Here is a 7,959-nt window from a genome sequence, read left to right as displayed (position 1 = left end):
AGGACCTCAGGATGTGACTATATTTGCAGAATAGGGCTTAGAGGGGTGATAAAGCTAATTGAGACCTTGAGAGTAGGCTTTTCATATAGCATCCTTATAAGAGGTCGCTAGGATATACAGAAACACCAGTTCTCTTGCCCACGAGAACACAGCCAGAAGGTGGCCCTTGGCAAAGCTGAGGCGAGCGGCCTCCGGTAAAATCAAACCTGGTGACAGCTTGACCTTGGACTCCAGCCTCCAGCCCTGTGGGAAAACCAGTCTTCGTTGTTTCGGTCACCAGTGTGTGGTACTTTGTTATGACAGCCCAAGCTGACTAATACAGAGCTCGTGAATTTGAAAGGGGAGAATCGTCTGGCCAAGTTTCCATACCCTACCCTGTCTCGTACCAGTTGTATACCTGGGCAAGGCACTTCACTTCTCTGAGCCTAGCCTAGCAGCTTAGCTGGGGGAACACATTCTCCAAAAGTGCCTACTATTTCAATGTTTCTATTGGATACCTGCAGACATGGTAACTGCTAAGAACATGATGAAAAGATATTAGAGGGAACAGAGGGAGGGCTGGGGCCAGTCTGTTCATCAGGCAACTGAAGCATCAGTGACCAGAGCTTGAGCCTCACGAGGAGTCATCAAAGGAGAATGTGCCCCCAACCAACCAGTGCCAGGGATCCCCTCTCAGCTTCCACATTCCCACCTCTAGGCCCTGACTTCAGCATCTAAGGGCAGAACTTTGGGGGGCTCCAACTCCCAGATGAGAACATCTGGCTTGCACGTCTGCCAGCACTCCAGATTCCTCATGCATAGAGTGAGGATAATAGCATCACCTGCTGCATGGAGTTGCAAATATTTAATAGGATAATGAACCTGAAGCGCTCAGCACAGCACCTCCTACAGAGTAAATGCCTGAAGGATGAGTGTGAAGAGTACTGCAGGTGCCCTTCAAATTCCCTTGAACGAGATATTGATTCTCTCCCAGGGATAACCCAGATTTCAGCAAGACTCCTGGGTCTAAAAGAAAAAGATGATCATGGGCCTTCTCTGGTGGTCCAGTGGTTAAGACTCCGTGCTTCCACTGCAGGAGACATGGGTTCAATCCCTGGTCAGAGAACTAAGATCCTGCATTACATGCAGTGTGGCCAAAAAAAAAAGGACAAAGATGATCAGCTAAAACCACCACCTCTTCTCCTGTGGAGACCTCAGTGTGTTTCCAATACGTCTGCAGGTACCCCGGGTGCACCTGTCCTTGTTACTCCTGGATCTAAATGCCAGCTTATGTTGAATTTGCGCTATTTCTGTCATTGTCTCCAAAGGAACTTGACCCTTCCTTTGATACCCACACACACACACACCCGACTCCTGCAGGGCTTTTTGTGGGTCTAACAGCCTTTACTGAAAGCCTAGGATGACAGAGGGGAGGTTAACATCACAAGCACTCAAGCCAAAAGAAAAAAAAACACCTTAAATTCACATATGAAATATCTTTTATTGTAAATGAACATTCATGCTTTCTGTGCCAGAGATTTCTCACTGGCCACACCATGAAGATCCCTGGACTCTCAGCAACTTGCACACCACTCTGTTCCTTCCATCCTTCTTCTTTACCTTACACTTCCCTATTAATAGATGGCCCCTCTGAATTCTTCTCATTCCAGTATCAGAGTAATGATGATATACTGAGATATCGGTCCGAATTCCTCACTGGCCCCTGCATCCTTTTCCCATGGGACTTTGCACATTCCCCCTTCACTAGAGGTGGAGTGCACTTTCTTACCCCTTGGCTGTGGGCTCAGCTGTATGACTTGTTATGGCCAGTGTGATGTTAACAGAAATGACAAAAATATGCTTGCACGGTGAGGCTTCATCTCTTAACATCTCTGCATTCCATGAGAAGAGTTTCCCCTGGGTAGCTACCATCCCTTCAGCTGGATCCCAAAATGAAAACACATGGGCAGACCTGAGCCTAAACTGCTGTGAAGAGCCAGGCTCACGTGGACCAACAGCCTGAAGCACAGCTGCTCAGCTGAGTCCAACTTCACTGACCTGCAGACACATGAGTGAAAAAATAAGTCAGTGTTGTTTTAAGCCACTGAATTTTGGAGTGAATTGTTTTGTAGTAATGGCAGACTGAGGGACTTCCCTGGAAGTCCAGTAGTTAAGACTTTGCCTTCCACTGCAAGGGGTGCAGGTTCCATCCCTGGTCAGGGAGCTAAGATTCCACATGCCCTGGCCACCAAAACACACAGTCCCAACCCTATGTTTTTATCTCTGGTCAGCTTAGGGATCTCCCACCTGCTATTTTCACGCTAGACTCCTGCGATGGAGCAGGCACTTTCTGGAACATTGCTGGCCTCCATGGCAGAGAGAAAGTGAGGAGGGGGAATTACACACTGACTCTCAAAGCTTTCACCTGAAAGTGACACAGGTCATTTCAATTCCTTTTTCATGGGTCAAAGAAAGCCACAAGGTCACATCTGTGTTCAGGGGCAGGCCTATCATCTCCAAGAGAAAGAAAGAAAATATTTAGTGGCAACATTCATGAATTCCACAATCTCCACTCTGACGGTGAATCTGTGGATTTCTACCAATTTTTACTCTATATCATCATTTGAGGCTACGATACCATATGGTTACCATTTAGAATTATCATGTACTTCTGGTGAGTTGAACCTTTCTCATTATAAAATAGCCTATATTTATTAGTCACCTTTTGCTAAGTTAGGCATGAATCATGCACGCATTCATAAAGTATCCACTTGGAACTGACATATTTCATATTACATTAGTCAAAGAAAGCCACATGACCACACCTAACTTCAAAATCTCAGTGGCTTACAAAGATGATGCTTAATTTCTCACTCATGTTATACATCCTTTGGGTCATTTGTGGGGCTTCCCAGGCGGGACCATGGTAAAGAATCTGCCTGCCAACGCAGGAGGTGCAAGAGATGTGGGTTCAATCCCTGGGTCGGGAAGATCCCGTGGAGAAGGAAATGGCAACCCACTCCAGTATTCTTGCCTGGAAAATCCCATGGACAGAGGAGCCTGGTGGGCTGCAATCCATGGGGTGGCAAAAGTCGGACATGACTGAGCACGCACACAGGGGCCACTGTGGCATTACCCACTCTTCATTCCAGCTTATTTTCATTCAAGGACCCAGTGGAAGGAGCAGCCCCATCTTGGATGTGACCTGCCCATGGCAGAGGGAAAGAATAGATGGTTCATCATTTCTATTCATGTTTCAGTGACCAAGCCTGAAGTCTACAGGTTGGGAAGTACAGGCCACTTACAAGAGTTGCAAATTATCGAGAACGATGATAAAATTCACCACACTACTTCTAGCAATGTTTTTGCCTCAAAGTCTACCTTGTCCAATGTTGATACAGCTAAAACAGACTCAGCATGGAATCTCTTACCATTCTTTGACTTTAAAATTTGTCTTTGGGCATAGCTAAATTTTTTCAAAAGTTGGTGTTACAATCTATCTTTTAACTAGAGGTTTAGGTTTTTAAATACATATGCTGTGCTGTGCTTAGTCACTTAGTTACATCTGATTCTTTGGACTGTTGCCTGCTAGACTCCTCTGTCCATGGGATTTTCCAGGCAATACTGGAGTGGGTTGTCATTTCCTCCTCCAGGGGATCTTCCCAACTCAGGGGTCAAACTAGCATTTCCTGTGTCTCTTGCATTTCAAGTGGATTCTTTACCCACTAAGCCACCAGGGAAGCCTTACTGTGACTCCCGAAATATTTAAATGTATTTTTCCACTGTTTATGTTCTTTCATTCCTGCTTTTGTTTCCTTCCTTTCTCCCCCTTTCCTTCTTTTTTCAACAGAATTTTTTAAAGTATTGTTTATTTGGCTGTGCCAGGTCTCAGATGAGGCATGCAGGGTCTTCCATTGCAGTGCACAGGGCATGTGGGGTCTAGTTACCTGATCAGGGATCAAACCCAGACCCCCTACATTGAGAGTCACTGGGCCACTAGGGAAGTCCCCTTCTCCTTTTGAAATTTTGTTGATTTATTTTTGCCTGCACTGAGTCTTCATTGCTGTGTACTGACTTTCTCCAGGTGCAGTGAGCCAGGGCTTCCCAGTGCAGTGGCTCCTCTTGTTGCAGAGCACAGGCTCTAGAGCATGCAGGTTTCAGTAGTTGCGATGCACGGATTTAGTTGCATGTGGAATCTTCCCCATACCAGGGATTGAACCCGTGTCTCCTGCACTGGCATGTGGATTCTTAACCACTGGACCACCAGGCAAGTACTTTCCTTCTTTTTAAAAATATTCTTCTTCTTCTTCTGGTTTGGTCTTTATTCTTTAAATAGTAAGCCTTGAAATTTTAACATTCATATTTCATTAGAAGTTTAACGCTAAGCAATACTTTTATAGACAGGAATCAGTTCAATCTAACTGGCTGATACAACTAATGACTCCAATTCTTTGCTTTCTTATGCATACTCTTTGCCATAATCCTTCATAGCTCCCTCTACTATAGCCTTGAGCTTCCCTAATAGCTCAGTATTCAGAAAACTAAGATCATGGCATCCAGTCCCATCACTTCAAGGCAAATAGATGGGGAAACTGTGGAAACAGTGACTGACTTTATTTTTCAGTTCAGTTCAGTTCAGTTCAGTCTCTCAGTCGTGTCTGACTCTTCGCAACCCCATGAATCACAGCACGCCAGGCCACCCTGTCCATCACCAAATCCCGGAGTTCACTCAAACTCATATCCACAGAGTCGGTGATGCCATCCAGCCATCTCATTCTCTGTCGTCCCCTTCTCCTCCCGCCCCCAACCTTTCCCAGCATCAGAGTCTTTTCCAGTGAGTCAACTCGTCGCATGAGGTGGCCAAAGTATTGCAGCTTCAGCTTTAGCATCAGTCCTTCCAATGAACACCCAGGATTGATCTCCCTTAGAATGGACTGGTTGGATCTCCTGGCGGTACAAGGGACTCTCAAGAGTCTTCTCCAACACCACAGTTCAAAAGCATCAATTCTTTGGCGATCAGCTTTCTTCACATCACTGCAGATGGTGACTGCAGCCATGAAATTAAAAGACGCTTATGCCTTGGAAGGAAAGTTAGGACCAACTTAGACAGCATATTAAAAAGCAGAGACATTACTTGGCCAACAAAGGTCTGTCTAATCAAGACTATGGTTTTTCAGGTAGTCATGTAGGATGTGAGAGTTGGACTATAAAGCTGAGCACCGAAGAATTGATGCTTTTGAACTGTGGTGTTGGAGAAGACTCCTGAGAGTCCCTTGGACTGCAAGGAGATCCAACCAGTCCATCCTAAAGGAAATCAGTCCTGGGTGTTCATTGGAAGGACTGATGTTGAAGCTGAAACTCCAATCCTTTGGCCACCTGATGCGAAGAGCTGACTCATTTGAAAAGACCCTGATGCTGGGAAAAATTGAGGGCAGGAAGAGGATGGAGGATGAGATGGTTGGATGGCATCACCGACTTAATGGACGTGGGTTTGGGTAGACTCTAGCAGTTGGTGATGGACAGGGAAGCCTGGTGTGCTGCGGTTCATGGGATCACAAAGAGTTGGACACAACTGAGTGACTGAACTGAACTGAACTGAATAGCTCAGTTGGTACAGAATCCACCTGCAATGCAGAAGACCCCAGTTCTATTCCTGAGTTGGGATGATCCACTGGAGAAGGGATAGGCTACGCATTCCATTATTCTTGGGCTTCTCTGGTGGCTCAGCTGGTAAAGAATCTTCCTGCAATGCTGGAGACCTGGGTTCAATCCCTAGGTTGAGAAGATCCCCTAGAGAAGGGAAAGGCTACCCACTCCAGTATTCTGGCCTGGAGAATTTCATGGACTGTGTAGTCTATGGGGTCCCAAAGAGTTGGACAAGACTAAGTGACTTTCACTACTACTACTACTACCATCCTTGGACTCAGTCATGTGACCTGCTTTAGCCAATAAAACACTTTTTAAAGTCTTGGAAAATGTGCTCATACATTTCCATTGCTCTCTTTTGTGTACCTACCATTGCCATGAGAATTTATCCCCATTGCCTGGCTGATGAGTAAGAGACACATGGAACAGAGTCAGGGCTCCCAGCCAAAACCACCCTAAATCAGCTGACCCTAGACATGTAGGCAAGCCCAGCCAAGCTGAGCAAAGCTTTCTAACCAACCCCAAGCAGACACTAGACATATGAACCAGAAACAAATAAAGCTGTATCCCTCTGAGGTTTTGAGGCTGTATGTTATGCAATAGTTAACTAACACACAGTTTTATAATGCACTCAGTTCAGTAATCCTTTTATACTATCATTCCATTATTTTGGTTTTACATTTTTTGATCCTACAAATTATAAGTTGTTCTTTGTTTGTTTGTCCCTAATGTTTGTTTATATTTACCTGTGTTTGCCATTTTATCTGCTCACTAATCTTTACTGTTCCTGTTTTTCCTCTTGGGATCATTTTATTTCTTCCTGAAATATATCTTCTAAGAGATGCTTCAGTTAAGTTCAGTTGGTAGTAACTCTTAGTTTTTGTTGATCTGAAAAGTATTATGTTTTCATTTTTTAAAAAATTATTTGCTAAGTATACAATTCTAGGTATAAGATTATTTTCTCTCACCTTGTTAAGGCTATTATTCCATTAATGATACTATTTCGTGCTATATTATTATCATTGCTCCCATTATTGCCGTTGAGTAGCAAGGAGTTGGTATCACTATCATTCTATGGTAGATAATCTGACTTTCTTCTCTATCTGCTTTTGAAATCATCTCATGCTTTGGTGTTCTGCAGTTTAACCAGATCTAGGTTTTTTTTCCCCCAATCCTACTTGGGATTCCTTGTGTTTCCTGAGGCTGCTTCTCTTTCATCAATTCTGGGAAATTCTCAGCCATCAATATTTGACAACTACTTTGTTCATATTCCTTGCCTGGAAAATCCCATGGACGGAGGAGCCTGGTAGGCTACAGTCCATGGGGTCACTAAGAGTCGGACATGACTGAGCGACTTCCCTTTTTCCTTTTTGTTCATATTCACTTTATTATCTTCTAACATAAAAGAGAGTCGGACACAACTGATGCGACTTAGTAGCAGCAGCAGACCTCACTCTTTTTCATTTCCTTATCTCTCTGGGATGGCTTTTGGATTATTTTCTTCAAATCTATTTTTTAGCTCATGAATTTCTCTTCAGCTGTACCTCATTAGTTATTTCACCCTTCCAATGAGCTAGACACTTAGAATGTATCTGACACTGCTAATTGTCTTCTCTGCCCATGGGTTTTGTTTTTTGATTGTGAGTTCATATTTTCAATATTTCTCCTAGCAATTTTATCTATTTTGTTGCTGTTATACTTGGAGATACGTAGTCTATTAACAGGCTTCCCAGGTGGCGCAGTGGTAAAGAATCTCTGCCAATGCAGGAGATGCAAGAGACTTGGGTTTGATCCCTTGGTCAGGGAGATCACCTGGAGTAGGAAATGGCAACCCACTCCAGTATTCTTGCCTGGAAAATTCCATGGACCGAGGAGCCTGGCAGGCTACAGTCCATGGGGTTGCAGAGTCAGACATGCCTGAGCAACTGAGCAGTCTATAATATTGCCAGAAATAAAGCCCAAGCCCAAAGCAGTCCTACAGAGATGAGAGCTTGGGTCTGGAGCCAGACTGCAGGGCTTAACTGAAGTTGTGCCACTTACTAGTCATAAAGCTCATACAACAAACATCCAGGGATACACAGTCCAAACCTGAGACTGTAGCTTAACCTCATCCGAGAACTAGGCTCTCTCAATCTTTCTGCTTCGTTGGCCTTAGCATTTGTCATATCACAGGCACATGCCAGTGACTGAATTTTCAAACTTTATGTCTCCTTAGAGACAGGAAGCAAATAAAAGCTGCAAAACACTTGAGCATATTCAACTGGAAGTCTTGGTGGACTTTGAAAACAAGAACAGAATAAACAAAAACTTTTTCAGAAGCCCCAATCGATGGCT

The sequence above is a fragment of the Moschus berezovskii genome, chromosome 11 (genome assembly GCF_049115385.1).
Source record: "Moschus berezovskii isolate FMDL1 chromosome 11, NW_MosBer_1.0, whole genome shotgun sequence".
NCBI lineage: Eukaryota > Metazoa > Chordata > Mammalia > Artiodactyla > Moschidae > Moschus > Moschus berezovskii.
This window is presented reverse-complemented; position numbering follows the sequence as displayed.